We start from the raw sequence: 27,470 nt of genomic DNA on the forward strand, positions 1-27,470 counted from the left end.
CGCGTAAATGGAAGAATGTATGAAGTGACTTTGTACAACAATGTGTTTGTAGTTGTCTTTTTTGTTGATTCATCCTTTGTATTTCAATTAATTGATTGAATAAATTACTGCAATTTCTTGCATATTCTCTGAAAAGTAAGTAACAACAGCAAAATTCGGCAAAGAGCTACACCGATATCAGACCCCCAAATGGAGTTAGACATAACGTTCGTCCTTCTGTTTGAATTTAGTTATAAGAGTTGCCATATTCAGACAAACGAGAAGAGTTGTTAATTTGGCTGGCAACCTCGGTTACTAAACCAATAAACCATGTGTAGTGTCCGCGAAAAAGATAAGCCAAGAGGTACCCGAAAACTAGACGTTTAGATTAAAATCTCGAAACTAGAGGGTGAATTAAAACGAATGAAAGTAAGTAATGCAGTAAGCTGTCTGCTAAACTACAGATACCATCGGTAAATCCTAGAAGTACTCCTACTTCTAACCCTAACACCAATCTGTCCTCCCGACCAGCCACCCCACACCTCCAAAACGCAGAAGTCTTCCACAAAGTGGGATACTCCTATGGAGGTGGTCTCGAAATCCTGACAACGCACCCCTGTGCTCTTCTGTTGTTTTTATTCTCCGTTGTCATCACAACCGTTATACACGATGTCTAGATATTCTAACATAACCTGCCTCGAGTGAATTGGACCAATGATGAGTAAGTATAGTGTTTGCATGAGTAACTGAGGTTTACACTTTAAACTATCAATTATCATTGGTTGATTGTGTCTTCTGAAATTTTATACATTATGTTCCTACTTTATCTACATGTAAAAAAATTAAAAACTAAGTTTCCTAAGTTGTTCTCTAAAGAGCTTATAACATTAACTATTCGTTATTCATTTGTAGACATTTGAATTCCGTTCCCATAAACAAATTTCAATTTTGTTCATAAAATCAGGTAGACTAAAAAGTTTTCTTTACTTGTTTACCACCAAACTTTAATCAGTTCAAACTTTTATTTCATACGAACCACATCTCTCTGAAGTTGCTTCTACGCTTCAATTCAAAATTATTAGTTAAATATTCTCGCTTTTATTAATGAGTCCCTGCCTCATTGGAAATGATAATCGGAAGAAATACTTGTGTATAGTAATACTAGAAATGAAACAGATCGTATCAAACTGTTATTTTTAGGGAATATTTTTGTCTAAATTCATTAATTTACTTACAGGAATTCCCAACTAAACAAAGAATAAGTACCTTCATGTATATGACGCTCCTTAAAACAACACATTAATACCTAATTAATTTGTTTTCAGAATAAATTAAGATTGAAATCTTAAAGTACGATGCAAAAGGCAAATGATGTAAAGATTCTAGTGGCCCAAGAATTGGATTTAAATGACATATTTTATGTTAAAACACACACAATTAATTTGTTTAATTTAAATGAAAAACAAATAAAATTGGTATATATAATATGATAAATCTTTAATAATTTTATATATCTTTTTTAAGGTATTTTGACGATTCGTTGGGCACGAGGAGTTACTGTCACATGGAAAGGCTGATTACCATCATATAAATGAAGATGAAATGAGCCATGACAAAACCTGACGACATCGGGAAATATTTTCTCTGAGGCTATGAAATATGAAAAAAAATCCAAAAAATCCGAAAGAAGTACAAGAAAAAATCACAATAAAGAAGAAAACAGCATTACCAAGAAACCGTCTTCAAAAATTCTACCAAAAAGGTTGAGGTCTAGAATGTTCCCGTTGGAGTTCCACATATCTATCTCTGTATATAGCAGGTACTTTCATTTTATGGAAATGTTTCCATAGTGTGGATCTAGGTTTCAACTCATCTATCATCTGAGAATGAAGCTTGTTTATAGCAATTATAATTTTAGATTAGTGCCGAAGTAATTCTTCCTTAAATTTTAATCTGTACTGTAATCACTAAATGTGTTTCCTAAAAAAATATGTTGCATATAACTTTTAAGTACCTCCACTGAATAGTTGAAGGTTAAAAAAATCGACAATGGGTCGAATCCATTTATTAACAACCAAACTTATATTAAATTAACCACATAACTTAAAGGTAAACAAAGTAGTTTTATTTGAAAAGTTATATTATATATGAATATTTGGGAATCACATTTATAGTCATTTAGTGTAGGTTGAAATATAAGGAAGAATTTCATTCGAAACAGTTCTACCATTTAGTATAACTCATCTCATCTCGATATTTCTTTGCTCTGTCAATTTGTTGACACTGTGGATTCAAACGAATAGAATTATACCAAAAAATATAACTGAACCACAACTTGATGTAATATTAATACAATGCAAGATCAATTCAAATTGACAATTAACCATAACTCTTGCCTATAATTGGACAGGGTGACATGCTATAAGGTGACGTAATCTTAGCAACATAATTGTTATTTTCTTTTATTTGACAAACAAGCTTCCTTCGTTTCTATTGAAACATGAAAGTCTGCAAAACGTTACTCAATCCAATACTCACTCCCAAATGTCCGTTTATTTTTGTAATTACTAATTAATTAAAATTTTATTTATGTATACATCAGGCTAGTTATCTTCCTTTCAATTTCATCCCTCACCTCTCTTAGCAACAAAATATATATCGGCATTTAAGTATAAAGTTAACAATGTTAACAAAAAAAAATTCTATTCACATGTTAATTATATGCAGAATCACAGACAGTATTTCTTTGATTCAAAATAAATATCAACGAGAGATCTGCAACTGATTTGATTTCAGTGACTCCTAATCGAAACCTTCAGACAGTAGGTTGCTATTATTGTAAATGTTTAAATATTTCACTTATTTAAATCAAAAGATAATTCACGGAGTTGATTCTTTAAGCAAGAATTAGTGAGCGGCAAATTTCAACTAGGTACTGAATTTTTTCTATCACGTTTGGTTGGATTATTACCCTCAAACAACACTAAGATATCAATCTTTCCAAATTTGCTAATTTTATGTCAAAATTTAATTAGATTCCTCATCTCTAGATGACAACTTCAAATAATGTCAACACATTTTACTAACAAAATCATGAAAAAGTGATTTCTACTTTACAATTTTCTGATTTGCAATCTTTGTTCAGATGAAATTTATAATTAATAGCTCTATCATATGTAATTTTGCTGAAATTTTCATCTACGTTTGTGCATATATATTTTAAGTGTCTCCACGTTTTTTTGAGAGCTGACAAATTGGACAACTTGGCCTTAGTTGCTGATTTATAATCGCGATTATAGGAACCTGGGATCCTATTAAGTAGTACTTTTCTAAAAAATCTTTATAAACTTTCAAGAGGTGAAACACAATTTACTTTATCTTGAATGTCTATAGGAGCATAAACTTTTTTTTTATTTATGATATTATTATCATTATTACAGATATTTTAGAAGAATACTGCTTAATAGGATACAAGGCTCCGCGATGTGTGGCAGTATAAAATGATCTTCTATGATCAGTATCGCGATTAAATGATCAGCGAATAAGCAGAACAAAAATATTCCATCTTTAGTTCTCGATGTTGTCAGTGTGTTGTCAAATCACGCATACTCTCAAGAAAATATGGAGACACCAAAAATATATATGCACCAAAGTAGATGAAAATTTTAGCAGAACTGAAAGCCATTAATTATAAGTTTCAACCGAACTAAGATTGCAAATCAATATTTACGCAGAAAATTGTAAAATAGAAATTACTATTTTATGATTTGGTTTATAAGTTGTGTTGATATTATTTGAATTTGTCATCCAGACATGAGGAATCTAAATAATTTGCGAAATAAAATTATCAAATGTGGAAAGATTAGTATATCATTTGAGGGTGATAACCAATGTTGAAAAAGAAAATTTCAGTGTTGAAATCTGTCGCTCAGTTATTCAAGCTGAGAGAATCACCTACGTGAATTTACTGTTGATTTACAAAGGTGAAATATTTAAACAGTTACAAAAATAGCAACTTACTGTCTGAAGGTTTAGATTACGTGCCCTGAAGGTCACTGAAATCAAATCAGTTGCAGATCTCTCGTCGACATTTATTTCAAGTTTCAATAGCAACCAATTGTTTGTAAAAAAATAAAATAACATTTATGTTGCTAAGATTACGTTTCCTTATGACATATGTCAGAAGTATGTAATTTAGCAAAAAAGTTGTCTTCTCCCAAGCAAAACTTGATTTGATTCTTATATTGTATTAATATTTCACCAAATTGTGGTTCAGTTATATCTTTTCTTATAATTCTATTCGTTTTAATCCACAGTGTCAGCAAACTGACAGAGCAAAGGAATATCGTGATGATTTTTCGATTTGATATAATATTGTTGATGGTAGAAATGTTTCGAATCAATCTCATCCTTATATTTCAACCTACACTGGAAGACTATAAATGAGATTCACAAATAATTAAATATAACTTAACTTTACAAATAAAATTGCTTAGTTTAACTTAACAGCGGCGTATACTAGACAAGGAATCGCATTTTCGGTCAGAAAAGGACGCAAAACAAAACATAGCCCGTAATGTGGTGCCGCCACGAAATCAAACAAACATTCGGTTTTAAAACGTTCGTGTGCACAATTTTTTGCATGGGACAGGACCGCACTCGAGATCTCATATTTATAACGAATTTATTGGTTGTAAATAGATTATGAAATTTATAATAGTAATGAATTCTTAATATATTTTTATTAATTAAAATTATATAAAATTAATATATGATACAATAATATATATGAAAAATATAATAATGTATACAGTTACTAATGGGGTTTGTGTCGTATAGTTAGTTCTAAACCAATCACATTTTATCATATAAACAAATATAATAAATACGATATACAAATACGGATGTCGATTTACAATCTATTATTAATTTAAAAAAATGATCTCAAAGTTAATCTTTAATCGATTCTTATTGTTTCGATTTTGATTGTGTAGGATAGTGACCTTATCTCTAAATTTGCATTTAGTACATACTCTTGGCGCCACGAAAATTACTTTCGCACCCTTAGAGTGAGGAGTGATACAAACCAGTGCATGTGACCTGCGTGTATTTTTGTGTCGAAATTTAAGTGAAATGTGATAACATCAACAAAACGGATGGAATTTTTCTGTTCGGGTAGTACTTGAGATAAGTGGTCAATGAGAGGGGTGCGATTCAGTATACATTTAAAACGAGCCAGAAATTTTAGTTCAGTTTTGGTGGTTGAAGAAACAGTCACAGTTTCAAACAAAGAAACAAATTAGTCTTATTTTAGTCGTGAGCCAAAGTGTAATTTATTGTAAACTCTTAAAGGTAAGTTTTTTATTCAATTTTTGATTTATATTGCTGTATTATTGTTTAGTATATATATATATATATATATATATTTGTTAATTCATGTCATCAATTAATTGATTTTTACTTGTATATGTCACAATTTTGATATTATTTCATATTTTTGTGTCCTTGGTTTTCCATTGGTTGCATCAATATTCCATGTTCATTGTTTGTTGTTGGTTTTTCTCCCAGTGAAATTATGAATAAAGAATGATTTATTTGAAGAATGTATTATGTTTATTTCAAATCGAATTTAGTGAATTTAATATAAATATCATAGTTTTAAATTTTTATTACATATATAGTGTATAGTCGGCTGCAGAATGGCATTACCACCCCAAGGTCGAGTTTATGTAATTAAATTAACTTTATAAAATTGGAATATCAAGTGACACATAATTATGAAATTTAAAATCAAAGAAGCATGTATTTATATATAATAGTATACAATAATAAAATAAAAGCAATATTAATTCTAGAAAATGCCGAAAACGCGTAGATTTGCTTCTTGGACAAGTAAATGTACAAAGAAAAAGGGAAGTAGAGAAAATAGGATCATATATTGTGGATAAACTTTTAGAACGAGTTGAGAATTATAAAGAATCTACCCAATGTTCCCGATATATTTTAAATGAGATACTAGATAATATTTTCAATTCACGTCCAAACGAAGAAGCTCTTAGTCCATGTGGTACAACAACCCCGTTACGTTCTGTTAGAACTAAGTCTAATTTAACCCCATGCAAAAGTGAAAGAAAAACGTTTTCAGAAATAAATGAAGAATATGAACGGTACGTTTTTATTCAAATTGGCAAAATTCATCTTTTTTGGAAACCATATCTGACGGCGACGACTTAATTAGTATTATTTTAGAATTGAAAATTTTCCTTTGGATATAGAAGTTGTTCCTGAAATCAATTCATTGACAGGTTATCGAATTGTAGATATCAGATACTTCCTAAATATAACAACTAAAATTCAAGTACAACACAACAAGAGGTGCACTGGTGGACAATTAGTTTATCTAAAAGAAGTGCGATGTGGGTTAAGAAGCACATTTATTTTAAAATGCAACATTTGTGACAAAGAAGTATCAGTTTCAACAGAAAATCCGAAAACAAGGTCCAAAATTAATAGAGCAGCTGTATGGGGAACATTATCAGTAGGAAGCACCTACGCACATTTAATGGAATTATTGAAAGTAATGGATATTCCATGTTTATCTAAAAATTTGGATTATAAAATTCAAAATGAATTGGATCAGGTGTGTTATAGTACCATTACTGAAATTTTTATTGTTTTTATACATGAAATATTATAGGTATGGAAAGAATCATTATGGCTTGCTTTGGAAGAAGCTGGAAAATTAGAACGTGAAGCTGCAATTAAGGAAGGATATGTAGATTCACATGGCATTCCATATATAACTGATGGATATTTAGATGGAGGATGGTCTAAACGAAGCTATGGACATACGTATAATGCAAATTCTGGAGCTGTAAGTTTATAATATATTCGGATATGTAACAAATAACATTTTATGTTATAATTTGTAGGCTGTTATAATAGGGAAAACAACAGGAAAAGTATTATTCGTAGGTGTAAGGAATAAATACTGTTGTATTTGCGCTAGAGCCGAAAACAATAATGAAGCTGCTAAAACACATATTTGTTTTAAAAATTGGCCCGGTTCATCATCTTCAATGGAACAGGATATAATAGTAGAGGGATTTAATAACAGCATAGAAATGCATGGGTTGAAATTCTTAAAATTTATTGCAGATGGTGATTCCTCAGTTTTTAAAAATATTAAAGAAAAGGTACCATATGGACACGAGGTAAACTTGTAATATAAAATAATAGTTAGATAAGTTTTACAAATATTTCCATGTATTAAAAAATTTCAGTAAAAACCTTTACAAAATTAAAAAAGATACTCAAGGGGTCCCTGTTGATGCCAGAAAGATGTTAAAAAGCGATACTATTAATGAACTAAATAAATCAGTTCAATCTGCAATTTACGCAAATACGCAGGATCCAGAAAATCTAAGAGCCGATATTAGAAATTCAATATATCACGTTTATGGTAATCACAGTGCTTGCAAACAGTATTTGTGCACCAATACTGGAGACGTTTCTAATGATCGAACAACTCAACTTATATCTTCTGGCCTGCATCACCATCTTTTTGGTGCTATTGAGCAATTATTAATGAAGACTGATTTACTTCTTTATAAAGAAACCAACAATAAAGCAGAATTTTTTATGAATATAATGGCTCGTTTCAATATGGGAAAAAGATTGAACATGATTCAAAGAAATTCATTTCAAATACGAGCTCATTTAAGCGTCCTCTCTTACAATTATGGTTCAGATTGGCATACAAAACCTTGGAAATCATATTTTAATGAAAGTCCAGGTAAAAATTTATAAGTGCTCAGGGTAATGAAAAAGAGCGGAAGCGCAAAAATCCTTATGATTGGGAATCTGTAAAAAAAAGGATCAAATTTTCAGGAGATTCTAACTATGGTCCTAACATAGCGGAAACATATGTTTCAGATAATGATATCAACTCATCAGTACAAAATTTGTGCGAACGTTTGAAGGTGGTGTATGCGTTATGTATATATACATAATTTTTAAACAAGTTTTCTTAAAGATTACTAAAGAAGAACAGTTTAAAATAAACGAATAAACAATTGGCCAATTTAACAATCCAAATTATTTAACGGAAAGAATGCACCGGCTTACTTGCTTCCAATTTTGGAGATGTTATAAAATTAAAAGAATCGACATCTTGTGATAGTATAGTTAAAAAAATTTTAAGAAAAAATAATTTTTCTACTGAAGCTACAAAGTACGGGAAAATAAATGAAACGGTAGCAATAAAAAAATTTGAAGAAGAATACAATAAAATTGTAAAGCCTGCCGGTTTATTTGTTGACGTTCTTCATGGATATTTAGGAGCTTCACCTGATGGTATCAAATTTTTATAAATTATATTGTGTATTTTTATAATTAAATTTTTATATTTTCAGGAATTATATCTGAAGACGAAATTGTGGAGGTCAAGTGTTCTTATAAGACCTTCAAATCTGGATATTCGTTAGAAGAGGGGATTATAAGAAAACAAATACCATATTTGTCAATGAAAGACAATAAAATGGCACTTAGGAAAAATCACGAATATTACTATCAAATACAAGGCCAACTAAATATTATAGGAGCTAAACGATGCTATTTTATTGTATATTCAGGGCCAAAAAATAAAATTCACGTCGAAGTAATTCCTAAAGATGAAGACTTTTGGATTAACAAAATGCTTCCAAAATTGGAAAGATTCTTTTTGAATTGTCTGGGGCCAGAGATAATTTTAAATAGAAGAGGGCGAAATTTAAAATGTTTAGATCCATCCTACATCAGAGAAGCGCAAGAAAAGAAAAAAAAATGACATTTTAATAAAACATTAATTTTTGAAATAATTTGTTTCGCTACGTTCCATTCCTATAAATTTCATTCAAATTATAAAGTTTACGCATTACTTTACTGTAATTATAAACCAAACAATATTGTATATAAAAAGTGTTTTGATTTTAATTTATCAGATAATGAAAATTGTATTGTATTATATTATATTGAACAATAAGCAGAATTTTCATTTTAGATTTCCAGGTTAAAAATGTACTATTTAAATAATTTGATAACTATTTAAATAATGAGATTAAAATATATTTTTACATCACATAAATTTAATTAATGATGAATAATCAATTATCAATATTTTTTAAAAATATATATTTTATTTTTGAATTTCTTGTATGATACAAGCTCACATGGCTTTCTTACATGTGGCCAATTTGTAATTCTGAAATTAGTAGTATTATGAATCAAAGAGTTTCTAAATTTTATTACTATAATAACGTATAAAAATGTACAAATTTCCCTGAATACGTCCAGTCAATAGGCCATCTATGAATAATGAGTGGAACACATGACATACCCCCCTTCCTTCTCCGCAATCACTTATACTTACAGATTTCTATGATTATTCGGTTTACGTATGAAATTTTATTAATTTGCTAATTTGGAGCAAATCTAAAAAACGAATTATTTTTCTCGGAAAATTTTTACTGTACAGTCTTGTTAAATATCTAAACTTTGACATGACATATTTCATTTACCAAAATATTCTTTATTTTTTGAGTTATTTGCTGTACAAAAATGGTAGAAAATGACCTTAGTTTGATCATCAATCACTTTGTTATTAAATAAAATTACGGCTTTAAAACTATGTCATGTCAAAGATCAAACATTTGTTAATCCACACCCAAAACTTCAAATAGATTGATTGCGTAGTTATTGAGATTTGCTCCAAGTCGTCGGCGGCGTTTGTATAGGGAATTTAACACAGGGAGACGCCGCCCTTAAGGCGATAATTTAGTTTGGTGTTATAAAATGGTTTCGACACATTGTCGATTATTTTAAACTCCAATTATTCAGTAGCAAGATTTACAGCTATATATAACATAATTATTTATAATATATACAACATAATTATTAAGGAAACGCATTTACCGTCATAAAGTACAGATTACAATAGGAAAAATTTCTTCGCCACAATTATCAAATTATAATTATTATAAACATGCTTAATTCTCAAATGTTAGATGAGTTGAAACATAGGTCCATACTGTGGAAACATTTCAACAAAATGAAAGTACCTGCTTTATACACACACAGATATGTGGAACTCCAGCAGGAACATTCCAGTCCTCAGCCTTGTTTTATTCTTTATTGGGATTTTTTCTTGTACTTTTTTCTGATTTCTTGGATTTTTTTTTTCATATTTCATAGCCTCGGAGAAAATATTTCCCGATATCGTGTGGCTTTGTCGTAGCTCATTTCATCTTCATTTATATGATAGTAATCAGTCTGTCAATGTGTAACTAACTCCTGGTGTCCAACGAATCGTCGAAATAGTTTATTTGTTTTTTATTTAAATTAAATAATTTAATTGTGTATGTTTTAGCATAAAATATATCATTAATTATAAAAATCTTGAATACAGATGAAAATTATACGTACATTTAAATCCAATTCTTGGGACACTAGAATCTTTCCAGCATTTGCCTTTTACATCGTACTTTCAGATTTCAATCTGAATTTATTCTGAAAACAAATTATGTATAAGAGAGGTATGTTTCCGTATGAACTGGTTACAGTTTGGTGGTAACCAAATAAAGAAATCTTTTTGGGCTACTTGATTTTATGGAAAATATTTAAATTTGTTTATGACAACGAAATTCAAATATTTGCAAATGAATAACAAATTGTTAATGTCATAAGCTCTTTATAGAACAACTTAAGAAACATAGTTCTTAATTATTTTTTACAGGTAGATCAAGATGGAACATATTGTATAAAATTTCATAAGATTTGTGCTCACAATCATTAACATCCATATTGCTAAAAAGTAAATCCCAATCAACTAATGATAAGTGATAGTTTAATGAGTAAACCTCAGTACTCATGAAAACACTATACTCATCATTAGTCCAATTCACTCGGGGCAGATTTCAATCTCCAGCTACTAAAAATATATCCACTGATGCACAATGATTGGAATCAAAAACTGAACCAGATGCTGGTAAACTGTTCCAATTATTCACTTTTGGCTTTTGACCTTAATGGAAATAAAGACTTCCGGTACTTTCGTGTCCTTTCGGTGAGCGCAGGGGTGCGTCATCATCAGACGATTTCGACATCACCTTCATAGGCGTGACCCACTTCGTGGAAAACTTTTGCGTTTTGGAGGTGTGGGGTGGCCAGTTGGGAGAAAGGATTGGTGTTAGAAGTAGAAGTATTTCCAGGATTTACCGAAGGTGTCTGTAGTTTAGCAGACAGCAGATATTTTATTCCTAAGGCATAGTTTTCGGGTACCTCTTGAAGCGCCGGCAGACATTTGGGTTTTATTGAGTTTTTCACTTGGTTTGTCATTTCTCCTCAAATTACACATAGTTTATTGATTTAGTAACTGATATATATATATATAATATGTACAGTTATATCCTTCAAACACGGCGCCCAAAGTCGTGCCGGTTCGAATATCCGTACCGACACGACGATCCCCGACTGAGACCGTACCGATTCACATCCGGGACAATGCAGTAAGTTTTCTTTTGTTTTTTAAATTTTATATAAATGTCCTTAGATACATACTTTATTGTCACTAATGGTTAATGATAATAAAATAATTTGACTATAAATTTTCAATGTATTTTTTCATATACATTTGATTTATCTGAGTTTGAATCCGAATATAAAAGCACACTGGTAAAAAGTAATAATTTTCAAGGAAATAAATAATATATATTAGGGCAAATTTTAATATTGATAAGATTTAGATGACTGAGATAATGTTAGAAATTGTTCAGTGTTCAAATTTATGTATATTGAATTGAATTAAAGCAAAAAGATAAATACACTAACATTTAGAAAAAAGTTTTCATAGAAAAGAAACACTTAAATTAGTTTGGCAAAATTGTGAAGACTGATATGGAATACGGTTCGTATTCTTTGACAACTCATTGACAATCTTGACAACTGATCTTTGTGTAATTTTATTTTGTTCTGTATCCGATCCTATAATGCTTTTTGGCGAATTACGGAAAGAGGTTATTTCAATCTGCCAAAATGTGCGGAATGTGGATCGTATAAATATTACTCCAGGAGCTGACCCAGCGTACAAAATATGATAATATGCTTTCCTTAGTTAACTTAATGCTGTCTTGTTAACCCTAATTAGTTTACTTGAAGCATTCTTCTAAAAAAATCTAATTTACAGCACAATGTAGCTTACACTATTATAAAGAATGAAAAATTTTGACACTACTTAAAACAAATAATGTTTCATCTCCTCTTGGGAAGCCAATTATAACTGATGCGATGACCTGGTAGGAGTGCACTGAAACTACACATAAACTGTTAAAATTGTAATTTGAATTGTGCGCCTGTGGACAGTTAAGTTGTAATTTTAACACTAAATTCTTAAATATAAATTTTTCTTCAGAAATAATAAATTCTTTTAAGCCCAGAAAGGCTTATTTACTGAGAAAAGTAATAAAGTTAACCTAAAACGTCAATACGACAATTGAAAGGTGATTTCTCGTAACATCTGGAATAAGAGTTCTTAAATTGTCAGCAAACAATCAATTGGCATTAATTGAAAAGTTAACCGGCCGAGATAATTACGTAACCTGGCGATTTGCTGTAAAAACACATCTACAGCAAGAGAAGTTGTGGACTGCATAAACCTCCCCACATGTGTCATTGTGGACACAAAATGAGTCACAAAGGCAAAAACTAGGATAAATTTACCAGTTGACTAAATAAATTACGTGCACATACAAGAGAGTAGTACTGCAAAAGAAGTATAGGATACGTTTTCATAAGTATTTGATAACTCTTGGTTGACACGCTGTGATGGGCTGCTGCATGATCTCTGTAATACTTCACTTACTGCATGTTAAAACGTAGAGAAATATGTGAGCAAAATAATGTGTACCGCTCACAAGCTCAGAAACATTGGTTTCGAAGTTGACGATGAATGGCTATTTACAGTGCAACTCTCCGGTCTACCAGAATCCTATCAACCAATGATTATTACTATTGAAAGCTCCGGCATGAAGATAACTTCAATTTTTGTGTGTGTTGTTCGGTTTCCCAGTCAACAAGAACAACCACAAGAAACAAAGTAAGTAAGGGTGCTACACTTGTAATAAGTAAGGTCATAAAAGTCCTCAAATGCAAATCCAGGACCAAGAATGTTCAACAAAAAGCAAGTAGTTTATCATATGCTGTTGTGTTTGAGGCAACATCCAGCCAAAATGACCCATGGCAAGTGGCTTCTGGTGCATCGTCACACATGACAAGACGTAAGAATGCTCAGTACAAGTGAGGTTAGACCATGACGATGAAGGTCAAAACAAAAAGGTGCTTTTTACGATATTATTATATGTTCCTAAACTGGCAACAGATTTATTGTCTCTAAGGCAGATTATTTGCGGTGGTAGCCAAGTAAAATTTGACGGAACAGGCTGTGTTATGTGAGGGTCGACTGGAATAGTATTAGGATTAGCATTAGTCTTTTCAAATCTGTTTAAAATTTGTTCCACATAAATACTAAAACTTTCTATTTGCATTCCCAAATAATTACTTGGGGTTTCCATTATTTTAATTTCAAATGTGTTTTTCAGTTCTCTTTTAAATTAATTTAGTTCTGATTCATCAGTTGAGAATAACAGGCTATCATCAACATAGACACAACTAGCATTTCTTCTTACTGAAATCAAATTTACTTGAAAGAAGACAACATTTTTCTAAATTACATATTTCGAATATGGTTTATTTGGACATTGGACGTTTTGTTTATATTGTAACGTCTGGCACATGTCACAAGAAAACGTAATCTTAGCAACATAAATGTTATTTTCTTTTATTTGTTAAACAAATTTCCTTCGTTGCTACTGAAACTTGAAAGTTCGTGATTTCCGTGATTTTTCAGGACTCGTAATCGAAATTTTCAGACAAAAACTTGCCATTAACGTGGTTGATTCTTTAATTAGTGAGCCATAATTTTCAACGGTGCACTGAATTTTTCTCTTTCACTTTTGGTTGGGTTATCACTCTCCCACCACACTGAGATACCAATGTTTCCATATTTGCTAATTTTATGACGAAATTTATTTAGATTCCTCATGTTTGGATGACAAGTTCAAATAATGTCAATACAACTTTTAAACCAAATCATGAAATATTGATTTCTATTCTACAATTTTCTGCGTAAAGATTTGCAATCTTTTTACAGTAGAAATTTATAAGTAATAGCATTTTTTGTTGGTTTGTTACATATATATTTTTAGTGTCTCCACGTTTTCTTGAGTGTTCCTAACGAGTACGCACGTTTTGACAACTCTCTGACAACTTAGTCAACTAATGTTGGAATATTTTCGTTCTGGTTATTTTATACGACAAAGCATCGCAGAGCCTGGGATCCTATTAACCAGTATTTTTCTAAATATCTACTTTATAGTGCAACAAGGGCAACATAATTAAAAGGAACGCTTACGAAATTATAGACATTCAAGAAGTGAGACACGATTACTTGTTTTACTTATATGTTCCATACTTGCTTTAAAAATGTGTTAAAATCGTGGTAGTAACTCTCCATATGCGTTGAATTGTAAATGGAGTTCTTAGGATGCTTTATTTAAATTTGCAATTTGTAAAAAGAAATAATTTTTGAGGGTATTAGAGAGTTTGATGTATAACCCGAAAAGTTTTGACATTGACAGAATTTGGAAGGGTGTGACAACTAAGTTGACTTATTAATTACTAGTCAGTAATAAATGATGTTAACAGAGAAATGGAAAGATTAAATATTTCATTCATAATTTCTTCTCCAACAATAACGCATACTTTAAGCTGGAATTTATTGTATATGTATTCTTGAACCTCTGTGTTTGAACTCTTTCAGCACCAGAATATTCACCAGCTTTTCTTTTACATTTACGCAAATTCATTTTAGTTTGAGCCAAACCAACTTTTCTAGATAAACTACCGCCTAATCTGTTACACATTTCTAAATTTCAAACATATTACATTAAAACCTTTTACCTAAAGTGTAACTTTCGAAAATAGTGTTGATTTATTTTTTTTAAAAAACTAATCACTTTATATTACAATCGTTATGATTATCTACAGTGGAAAACTTACTTGACAACTCCAGCCCAGTTTGTTAAGCAAACAATAATTCATGGCAGATTCTATCAAATGCCTTTTAAAAGTCTATATAAACAACATCAACCTGTAAATAATAACTGTCGAATTGTTATAAATAAGAAGGTTGGTCGCAGAAGATTTACATTTACAAAATCCGTGTTGACTCTCATTTATAATATTTTGGAACTATGGCATAATAATTTTGGAAATGAATTTTTTTGGACAATTATGGAATACAAAACATTTTTCATACAGGCCTAAATTTGTTACAAGTAAACTATCTCCATTCTTTAAGGTACGTATAATAAATGAATTTTTCTGTGCATTAGGAAATAAAGCACATTTTAAAAACAAGTTAAATTTCATGGTTAGAGGCTTTGTTAATTATAATCCACAATTCATTCAATACTGCAGAAGGAATATCATAAGGACCTCTATTACTAGATAAATCTGACTTCTGAGTTCATTAAAAACATCAATCTGGAAAAAATTATTTTTATTTTTTGAATATAAACAAAAATATTTTCATGACAAAACGATATTGCTTAAATTTGTGTTTGCATTGAAAGCTAAAAAATTAAACAAACGGCTCACGTGTAAAAAGTAAATACTTATTTCTTTTGTAGTTTTCGTCTTTTCAACGACGAAATTGTAAGTTACCAAATAATTGTTCAAGTTCAGTTTTGAAATAAAATTACATTTTGTACATATTCAGGTTCCAACAGCAATGAAGGAGATATGTTTATTAATCAAAAGTAAAACATACTTTTGTTGTCTGAAGAATATGCAATGCTTTAATACAATTCAATATACATAAATTTGAACACTAAGAAAATCGGGTACCTCTGGAAAGGTCGGCAGACTTTTGGGTTTTATTGAGTTTTTCACTTAGCTTGTCTCTTTTCCGGACACTACACATAGTTTATTGATTTAGTAACCGATGTTACCAGCCAAATTAACAACTCTTCTCTTTCGAATATGGTAACTATTATAACTAAATTCAAACAGAAGAATGACAATCAACTCACACCAAAATTGTTACTATCAACAATATTCCCTGGTTGCTAACCACACTTTGAACAATTGACAAAAGTTGCTAACAATAAAAGACTTTTCTGTTGTTACCAATGGCAGCGGTAACAATCGTCATTTATCCAAGTTTGGGTAGCAACTACTGAAACCTGTCCATCTTTTGTCTGAATTTAGTTAGTTACTAAATTCAGACAAATAAAAAAAATTGTTTACTTGGTTGGTAACCTTGGTTTCCAATTCAAGAAACAACCGAATTAAGTTTTGGTTTCCGTACTATAAACAATTTAATAACTGAATTAGCGGTCATGAAATGCGAAAACAGCAGCAGCAGTGTTACTCCTTTCTTGCTTTGGTTAATTTCTATTCCAAAAAAAACTTAGCATTTTCTGATCTCCAATTTCTCAGCCAATTCTCTCTTAATTTCATTACCAGTTTGATTTTCGACAGTTCGTTTGTACTCCTTAAATTTTTCAAGAAATTCTCCTTTTGACATGAGAAAATACACCTAAATGTTAGAAGATATCTTGATCCACCATTGGTTCTAACTCGCATTGGTCCGCAGATGTCTGAATGAACAATATTCAGCAACTGCTTAATTCTTAATTCTCTGGCAGTAAAGTTTGTCCTTGCTTGTTTACCTCGTTGATATATGTCACACCACGTGGGTAATTTATCGTTATCCAATTTTATTTATACTTAAATAAATAATATATATAAAATATATAAAATAATTGTTTCAATAGTGCCGGTCCATTTGAAGCATGGATTTAGTCCAATTTAAGCCATACATCTTTGGAAATCTCGCATCCTTTGATACTCTTGAGGTCCGATGGGCTTATGCATAGGATCATGTCCGCATTTACCTTTTTATCTTATTTACATCCACGTTTTAAGCGCTGATTCACTTTTTGTGTCACCCTGACATATAACTGGCTTTGATACTTCACCATTAACGAAATCCCAGGTATCGATTTTGGTAAGTAACGCCTCTACCTGAATCCGCCTCGTGTCGAAATTTTCTTTGGACAGAAGTTCAATTCTTGTCCCACATATCGCCATCTCGAGTCCCATGTTTCGATAGTATGGACCTACGTTATAACTCATCCTACATCTGAGAATTAAGCTTGTTTATTCTAATTATAATTTTAGAATAGTGCCGAAGTAATTCTGCCTTAAAATTTAATCCGTACTGTAATCAGTAAATGTGTTTTCTAAAAAATTATGTCGTATATATCTTTTAAGTACTTCTTTCCACTAACTAATAGGAGTTTAAAATTAATTAAATTAACCACAAAACTTAAACAAAGTAGTTTTATTTGGAAAGTTATATTATATTTAAATATTTGGGAACCACATTTATAGTCATTTTGTGTAAGTAGAAATATAAGGATGAAATTAATTTGGAACAGTTCTATCATTAAAGTTATTATAACTCATCTCGACATTTCTTTGCCCTGTCAGTTTGTTGACACTGTGGATTCAAACAAATAGAATTATAACAAAAAATATAACTGAACCACAATTTGATGTAATATTAATACAATATAAGATCAAATCAAATTTACTTGAAAGAAGACAACGTGTTTCCAAACCACATATTTTGAATTAGGTTTAATTGAATTAACCATAACTCTTGCCTATAATTGGACAGGCTGACATACATCATAAGGTGACGTAATCTTAGCAACATAAATGTTATTTTCTCTTATTTGACTAACATATCTCCCTTCGTTGCAACTGAAACAGGAAAGATTGCAAAATGTCACTCAATACAACACTCACTCCAAAATGTTCGTTTAATTTTGTACTAATTAATTAAAATTTTATTTATGTGTATATACATCAGGCAAGTTACTTGTTTTCAATTTCATCCCCCACCTCTCTTAGTAGCAAAATATATTTCTGCATTTAAGTATAAAGTTAATGAAAACAATTTTTATTCACATGTTAATTATCTGTCAGATTCACAGGCAGTATTCCTTTGATGGAAAATAAATGTCGTCGAGACTTCTACAACTGATTTGATTTCAGTGACTCGTAATCGGAACCTTCCTATTATTGTAACTGTTTAAATATGTCACCTTTTTAAATCAAAAAATAATTCACGTAGTTGATTCTTTAAGCAAGAATTAGTGAGCGGCAAATTTCAACTAGGTACTGAATTTCTCTCTTTCACGTTTGGTTGGATTATCACCCTCAAACAACACTAAGATACCAATCTTTCTAATTTTGCTAATTTTATGTCAAAATTTATTTAGATCCCTCATGTCTAGATGACAAGTTCAAATAATGACAACACAATTTATAAACAAAATCAAATCACAATTTTCTGTGTAAAAATTTGCAATCTTTGTTGAGTTGAAATTTATAATTAATAGCTCATTTGTAATTTTGATGAAATTTTCATCTACTTTAGTGCATATATATTTTAAGTGTCTCCACGTTTTCTTGAGAGCTCGTAACCGCTACGCACGTTTTGACAACTTGCTGACAAATTAGACTACTTGGACATGTTGGGGTATTTTCATTCTAATTAGTTGCTAATCTTATAATCGCGATTATAGGAACCTGGGATCATTTTAAGTGGTATTTTTCTAAAAAAACTACTTTACCGTGCAATAAGGTATAACATAACTGAAAAGAAAGATAAACATTCAAGAGGTGACACACAATTTACTTGGTTTATCTATATGCTATATGCAGAATCTTAACATCTACTACATGTCTGATCGGTATTCTAAATAAATGATTTTCCAAGTAAATTGCATCGGAATTCTTGACTCTGTTATAGCGTAAGCTTTATTTTCAAGAATAAGATATTTTTTCGCATTGTAAATTAAATTATATCAGCAGAATGCTACACAGTTAACTGTGACAGGAAAACAGCTCCTCGATTATTATTATAGGATCCTGTGTTCAGAATCATTTATTTAGAATCATCTCGACAATTTATAATAACAACTTTGTATACTTGGTAAGGCCTTTATAAAATCGGCCAACAAGCAAAATGAAATAACTCCAACATCAGTTGACAGTTAGTTGTCAAAACACACGTACAGAACCAGAGTTCTCAAAAACTTATTCTCTCGTTTTAAGAAATTGTTAATAAATAATTTCATTATTTATTCCATATAGTATTATTCAAGCCTTAACCATTAATTTAAACCACACACATTTTCCATTTAAATTTGATTCACTGATGTTAATCATTAAATTTGACTTTCCTTAGACATTATGTGTTATTCCTTATGAATTACATCTGAAATAAATTAATGGCGTGTATGTAGTTGTTGATTTTTTGAATGGTGAGACACCTACTGTTCTAAAGTTTCACAGCATCTCTTGAATGTTGAAATTGTTAATATTTTAAATTAAGTTTTGGGAACAGTTGTAAATAACAGTTGCTAGGCTACAAGTGTTCTATTGTTTTTTAAATTTGGATTCCCATAGATACATAATTTATTGCAGTTAATCAAGGCGGAATATTGTAACAATTACATTAATAACGAAATATATCTATTTTAGTGCCCTGATTTCAAATAGTGTTAATTAATCATGAAACTCTCGGAAATCAAGCCACATGAAAATTTCCCGTGGGCTTTAATTTTGCTGTATCAAAAATATTTTGATTTAAATAATTATATTTAAAGTTCACTTAAATAAAGTTAGGAGATAAGGTATATTAATAAAACACCAAAATGTCTTAGAAACTGTAAAAAAGTATCCCGATTTGTATATATATCAAAAGTTAACCAAAGTTATACAATATTACAGAGTACAGAGAGTATTTAGTGTAAAATATCGTGTTATATATACCGCCCCTTTGGTTGACTGAATCAACGCACTACAACGCCGTATAATCAAATTGAGACATCCCTAATTAAAAATCGCTCCGTTATTTTCCTTCTTTCAAAAAAATCTTTGGTCACTGTGTTTTTCATTCTCTTCTACAATATGATTTATTCAATCAATTTTTGAAGATAATTTTTGCAATACCCTCAAAAATTATTTCTTTTTACAGATTGCAAATTTAAATAAAGTATCTTAAGAACTCCATCTACATCCCAACGCATATGGAGAGTTACCACCACGATATTAACATATTTTTGAAGCAAGTATGGAGCATACAGGTAAAGCAAGTAAATTGTGTCTCACTTCTTGAATGTCTATAAGAGCATAAACTTTCATTTCAATGATGATATACCTTATTACAGATATTTTAGAAGAATACTGCTTAATAGGATACAAGGCTCCCAGAAAATTATGAAATAGTGTGAATTACTATTTCATGATTTGGTTTATAAATTGTGATAACATTATTTGAACTTGTCATCCAGACATGAAAAATCTAAATAATTTGCGACATAAAATTATCAAATATGGAAAGATTGGTATATTAGTGTTGTTTGAGGGTGATAACTAAAGGTGAAGGAGAAAAATTCAGTGCATAGTTGAAATCTGTCGCTCACTTATTCAAGCTGAAAGAATCAACTACGTGAATTTACTGTTTATCTAAAAAGGTGAAATATTTAAACAGTTACAAAAATAGCAACTTACTGTCTGAAGGTTTAGATTACTAGCCCTGAGAGTCACTGAAATCAAATCAGTTGCAGATCCCTCTTTGACATTTATTGCTGCTGAATAGATTGCTGCTAAGAGAAGTTTCAACTATTATAAGGTGAGGAATAGAATTGAAAACAAGATAACTAGCCTGATGTATAAACACATAAATAAAATTTTAATTAATTTGTAATTACAAAATAAAACGAGTGGGTGTGTGACTGAGTGACATTTAACAAACTTTCAAGTTTCAATAGCAACGAATTGTTTGTCAAAAAATAAAATAACATGTCAAATTACGTTTCTTTATGGCATATGTCAGAACTATGTAATATTGTTAAACTTATAAATTCACATCACATAATTAGGACTTTCCTACTTTCCGCATATTTTGGCAAATTGAAATAACCTCTCTCAGTAATTCGCCAAAGAGCATTATATTATTGGACACCAAACGAAACGAAATTACACAAAGATCAGTTGCCAAGATTGTCAATGAGCTGTCAAAAAATATTAACCGAAACTGAGATCTGAGACGGCTAATCATTAGCGCTGTTTTCTCCCAAACCAATTTAAAAGTTTCTTCTCTATGAGAAGCCTCTTCCAATTCTTAGTGTACTTGGTCTAAAATACTTTAATACAATTCCATATACATAAATTTGAACACTGAACCATAACTGGTGCATTGTAGTTAGACAATTTCGACATCACCTCCTTGGGGGTGACCGAGTTCCTGAGTTTTGGAGCTGGAAGACTTTGCAGGAGTGGGGGTGGCTGGTTGGGATAAAGATTTGGGATTAGCGTTGACAACTCTCCTCTTTCGATTATGGTATCTATTATAACTAAATTCAGACAGAGGAAGGACGAACAACTCAAACAAAAATTGTTACTATCAACAATATTCCCTGGTTGCACTTTGAACAATTGACAAAAGTCGCTAACAATAAGAGACCTTTCTGTCGTTACCAATGGCAGCGGTAACAATCGTTATTTATCCAAATTTGAGTGGCAACTACGGAAAAGAGTTTGTTAAGGAATGAAATTGCACATTGATACTTGGAACCCCTCTGTATAGATGCCCTAACGCAAGCGTCATGCTACGCAGTGTTTTTAGTTCTTAGTTTTTAGTCTTTGACGTTTCTAGACGAGTGCACACTTAGTAATAATATAATAAACGTTTAGTGTTCTTGTAACATCGACTTTTAATCTCATCACACTCACACCTCAGTTTCCAAAAGTGTTTGTAGTGATATTTTTGTTTTTATTTAGTGTCCCTTTTTGTCTGAATTTAGTTAGTTACCAAATTCAGACAAATGAAAAATTTGTTTACTTGTCTGGTAACCTTGGTTACCAATTCAAGAAACAACTGAATTAAATTTTTGTTTTCGTACTATAAACAGTTTAATAACCGAATTAGCGATAATGAAATGGGAAAACAGCAAGTGTGCCTGCAAAAATCGAGTGGTTCCGAATCCTATTGAAACCGGACGGCACATCGCCAGTTCCGTTCTACAAGAAGTTCCTACTAAGAGACAAAAACCTTGAAAGATGGAAAGGAAAGCGCCACACCGACATCAGACCCCCAAATGGAGTTAGACATAACGTTCGTACTTCTGTTTGAATTTAGTTATAAGAGTTGCCATATTCAGACAAAAGAGAAGAGTTGTTAATTTGGCTGGTAACCTCGGTTACTAAACCAATAAACCATGTGTAGAGTCCACGAAAAAGATAAGCCAAGAGGTACCCGAAAACTAGACGTTAAGATTAAAATCTCGGAACTAGAGGGTGAATTACAACGAATGAAAGTAAGTAATGCAGTAAGCTGTCTGCCTATGGAGGTGTTCTCGAAATCCTGACGACGCACCCCTGTGCTCACCGAAAGGACACGGAAGCACTGGAAGTATTTGTTTCCATTAAGGTCAAAACACAAAAGTTAATAGTTAGAACATGCCTGCTTACAAGGCGACGTGGAATGATAATGCAAGGTACTCAGTAAAACGCTTATTGACTATCTTACAACATTGGTGGGCTGTATACAACTAACTCTGCTCTTACAACTTAACTTTGTTTCTATAACTACGCTCTTCTACTGTTTTTATTCTCCGTTGTCATCACAACCGTTATACACGATGTCTAGATATTCTAACATAACTTGCCTCGAGTGAATTGGACCAAAGATGAGTAAGTATAGTGTTTGCATGAGTACTGAGGTTTACACTTTAAACTATCAATTATCATTGGTTGATTGTGTCTTATGAAATTTTATACAATATGTTCCTATTTTATCTACATGTAAAAAAATTAAGAACTAAGTTTCCTAAGTTGTTCTCTAAAGAGCTTATAAAATTAACTATTCGTTATTCATTTGTAGACATTTGAATTCCGTTCCCATAAACAAATTTCAATATTTTATTTATTAATTCGTTATTCATTTGTAGACATTTGAATTTCGTTGTCATAAACTAATTTCAATTTTGTTCATAAAATCAGGTAGACCAAAAAGATTTCTTTACTTGTTTAACTCCAAACTTTAATCAGTTCAAACATTTCATACGAACCACATTTCTCTGAAGTTGCTCCTACGCTTCAATTCAAAATTATTAGTTAAATATTCTCGCTTTTATTTATGAGTCCCTGCCTCATTGGAAATGATAATCGGAAGAAATACTTATGTATAGTAATGCTAGAAATGAAACAGATCGTATCAAACTGTTATTTTTAGGTAATATTTTTGTCTAAATTCATTAATTTACTTACAGGAATCCCAACTAAACAAAGAATAAGAACTTTCATGTATATGACGCTCCTTAAAACAACACATTAATACCTAATTAATTTGTTTTCAGAATAAATTAAGCTTGAAATCTTAAAGTCCGATGCAAAATGCAAATGGTGTAAAGATTCTAGTGGCCCAAGAATTGGATTTAAATGTAAGTATAATTTTCATCTGTATTCAAGATTTTTATAATTAATGACATATTTTATGTTAAAACACACAATTAAATTGAGATGAAATGAGCCACGACAAAACCTGACGACATCGGCAAATACTTTCTCTGAGGCTATGAAATATGAATAAAAATCCAAGAAATCCGAAAAAAGTACAAAAAAAAATCACAATAAAGAAGAAAACATCATTACCAAGAAACCGTTTTCAAAAGTTCTACCAAAAAGACTGAGGACTGGAATGTTTCCGTTGGAGTTCCACATATCTATCTCTGTATATAGCAAGTACTTTCATTTTATGGAAATGTTTCCATAGTGTGGATCTAGGTTTCAACTCATCTATCATCTGAGAATGAAGCTTGTTTATAGCAATTATAATTTTAGATTAGTGCCGAAGTAATTTCTCCTTAAATTTTAATCTGTACTGTAATCACTAAATGTGTTTCCTAAAAAAATATGTTTCATATAACTCAGTACCTCCACTGAATAGCTGAAGGTTAAAAAAACCGACAATGGGTCGAAACCATTTATTAACAACGAAACTTATATTAAATTAACCACATAACTTAAAGGTACACAAAGTAGTTTTATTTGGAAAGTTATATTATATATAAATATTTGGGAATCACATTTATAGTCATTTAGTGTGGGTTGAAATATAAGGATGAATTTGATTCGGAACAGTTCTACCATTTAGTATAACTCATCTCATCTCGATATTTCTTAGCTCTGTTAATTTGTTGACACTCTGGATTCAAACGAATAGAATTATACCAAAAAATATAACTGAACCACAACTTGATGTAATATTAATACAATGTAAGATCAAATCAAATTTACTTGAAAGACGACATCCCTCACCTCTCTTAGCAACAAAATATATATCGGCATTTAAGTATAAAGTTAACAATGTTAACAAAAACAATTTCTATTCACATGTTAATTATCTGCAGAATCACAGACAGTATTTCTTTGATTCAAAATAAATGTCGACGGGAGATCTGCAACTGATTTGATTTCAGTGACTCGTAATCGAAACCTTCAGACAGTAGGTTGCTATTATTGTAAATGTTTAAATATTTCACCTTTTTAAATCAAAAGATAATTCACCTAGTTGATTCTTTAAGCAAGAATTTGTGAGCGGCAAATTTCAACTAGGTACTGAAATTTTTCTATCACGTTTGGTTGGATTATTACCCTCAAATAACACTAAGATACCAATCTTTCCAAATTTGCTAATTTTATGTCAAAATTTATTTAGATTCCTCATCTCTAGATGACAACTTCAAATAATGTCAGCACATTTTATTAACAAAATCATGAAAAAGTGATTTCTACTTTACAATTTGCTGATTTGCAAACTTTGTTCAGATGAAATTTATAATTAATAGCTCTATCATTTGTAATTTTGTTGAAATTTTCATCTACGTTTGTGCATATATATTTTAAGTGTCTCCACGTTTTCTTGAGAGCTGACAAATTGGACAACTTGGCCTTAGTTGCTGATTTATAATCGCGATTACAGGAACCTGGGATCCTTTTAAGTAGTAATTTTCTAAAAAATCTTTATAAACATTCAAGAGGTGAAACACAATTTACTTTACCTACATGCTCCATACTTGCTTTAAAATAAAGTTCAAATCGTGGTGGTGAATCAAAACTTGAAGATTGTGATGCACAATATAAATTGAACTTTGCGAATGTTATTTGATGGGATAAGAACCCTTTAGAAGATAAATAAAAGTTTTTTGTGCTCTTCGCAATAACTAAATGAAGGTAAATTTACCAAAAAATAGTTTTGTACATAATCTGGGTTCAATAGCAACGAAGGCAGTTCTTCTTCCTTTCTATTTACCTGGAAGAATATCATCATCTGACACATGTCTGATCGGTATTCCAAATAAATGCTTTTCTAAGAAAATTGTGTCTCAATTCTTGACTCTGTTATAGCGTAAGCTTTATTTTCAATAATAAGATGTTTTTTCGCATTGTAAATTAAATTGTATCAGAAGAATGTTTCACTGTTAACTGTCACAGAAGGATAGCTCCTCCATTATTATTATAGAATCCTGTGTTCAGAATATCTCGACAATTTAGAATCATCTTTCTATATTTGGTATCGCCAATATAAAATCGACCAACAAGCAAAATGAAATAACTGAAATATCAGTTGTCAGTTAGTTTACAAAACAAACGTACAGGACCAGAGTTCTCAAAAACTTATTCTCCTGTTTTAAGAAATTGTTAGTAAATAATTTCATTATTTATTCCATATGGTATTACTCAAGCCTTAACCATTATGTTAAACCCTACACATTTTCCATTTAAATTCAATCCATTGATGTTAATCATCAAATTTGACTCTTTTAAGAAATTATGTGTTATGAATTACATCTGAAATAAATTGATGGCGTGTTTGTAGTTGTTGAGTTTTTGAATGATGAGATACCTAGTGTTCTCAAGTTTCACAGCATCTCTTGAATGTTGAAATTGTTAATATTTCAAATTAAGTTGTAGGAACAATTGTAAATAACAGTTGCTAATTTACAATAAGTGTTGTATTGTTTTTTAAATTTGATTTCCCTTAGCTACATAATTTGTTGCATTTATTCAATCATATTGGAACAGTTACACTAATAACAAAATATATCTATTTTAGAGCTCTGATTTCAAATAGTGTTAATTCGTCATGAAATTCTCGAAAATCAAGTCATATGAAAAATTCCCGTGGGCTTTAATTTTGCTGAATCAAAATATTACCAATCATATTAAAATTCATTTAAGTAAAGTTAGGCATATGATATATTATCAAAACACCAAGATGTCTTAAAAACTGTAAAAAAGAATTCCGATTTGTATATATATCAAAAGTTAATCAAAGTTATACTATATTACATAGTACAGAGAGTATTTAGTGTACAATATCGTGTTATATATACCGCCCCTGTGGTTAACTGAATCAGTGCACTACATCGACGTATAATCAAATTGAGTCATCCCTAATTAAAAATCGCTCCGTAATTTTCCGACTTTCAAAAAAACCTTTGGTCACTGTGTTTTTCAATCTCTTCTACAATATGATATATTCAATCAATTTTTGAAGATAATTTTTGCAATACCCTCAAAAATTATTTCTTTTTACAGATGGCAAATTTAAATAAAGCATCCTAAGAACTCCATCTACATCCCAACGCATATGGAGAGTTACTACCACGATTTTAACATATTTTTAAAGCAAGTATGGAGCATATAGGTAAAGCAAGTAAATTGTGTCTCACTTCTTGAATGTCTATAAGAGCATAAACTTTCATTTCAATTATGATATACCTTATTACAGATATTTTAGAAGAATACTGCTTAATAGGATACAAGGCTCCGCGATGTTTGATTGTATATAATAACTTCTTTCCATGATCGGTATCGCGATTATATGATAACCGAATAAGCAGAACGAAAATACTACAACTTTAGTTCTCGATGATGTTGTCAGTGTTTTGTCAAAACATACCTACTCCCAAGAAAATATGGAAACACTAAAAATATATATGCACTAAAGTAGATGAAAGTTTTAACAAAACTGCAACAGATTAATCTATTAATTATAAATTTCAACCCAACAAAGATTTCAAATCTTTATTTCCCCAGAAAATTGTGAAATAGAAATCACTATTTCATGATTTGGTTTATAAATTGTGTTAACATTATTTGAACTTGTCATCCAGACATGAAGAATCTAAATAATTTACGACATAAAATTATCAAATATGGAAAGATTGGTATATTAGTGTTGTTTGAGG

The 27,470-nt window shown here is 30.7% G+C and overlaps 1 long non-coding RNA gene across 1 annotated transcript in view; it reads left to right on the forward strand.

Annotated features, from left to right (window-relative positions):
- The first annotated feature begins 284 nt into the window (after positions 1-284).
- LOC126264224 (uncharacterized) overlaps positions 285-27,470 on the forward strand; it is a 35,979-nt gene continuing 8,793 nt past the window's right edge. Inside the window, exons 1-2 of the long non-coding RNA XR_007546988.1 lie at positions 285-343; positions 22,468-22,532. This is a non-coding gene — a long non-coding RNA (uncharacterized LOC126264224). The remainder of the gene's footprint in view (positions 344-22,467; positions 22,533-27,470) is intronic.

Source organism: Aethina tumida, chromosome 1 (genome assembly GCF_024364675.1).
Source record: "Aethina tumida isolate Nest 87 chromosome 1, icAetTumi1.1, whole genome shotgun sequence".
Lineage (NCBI taxonomy): Eukaryota > Metazoa > Arthropoda > Insecta > Coleoptera > Nitidulidae > Aethina > Aethina tumida.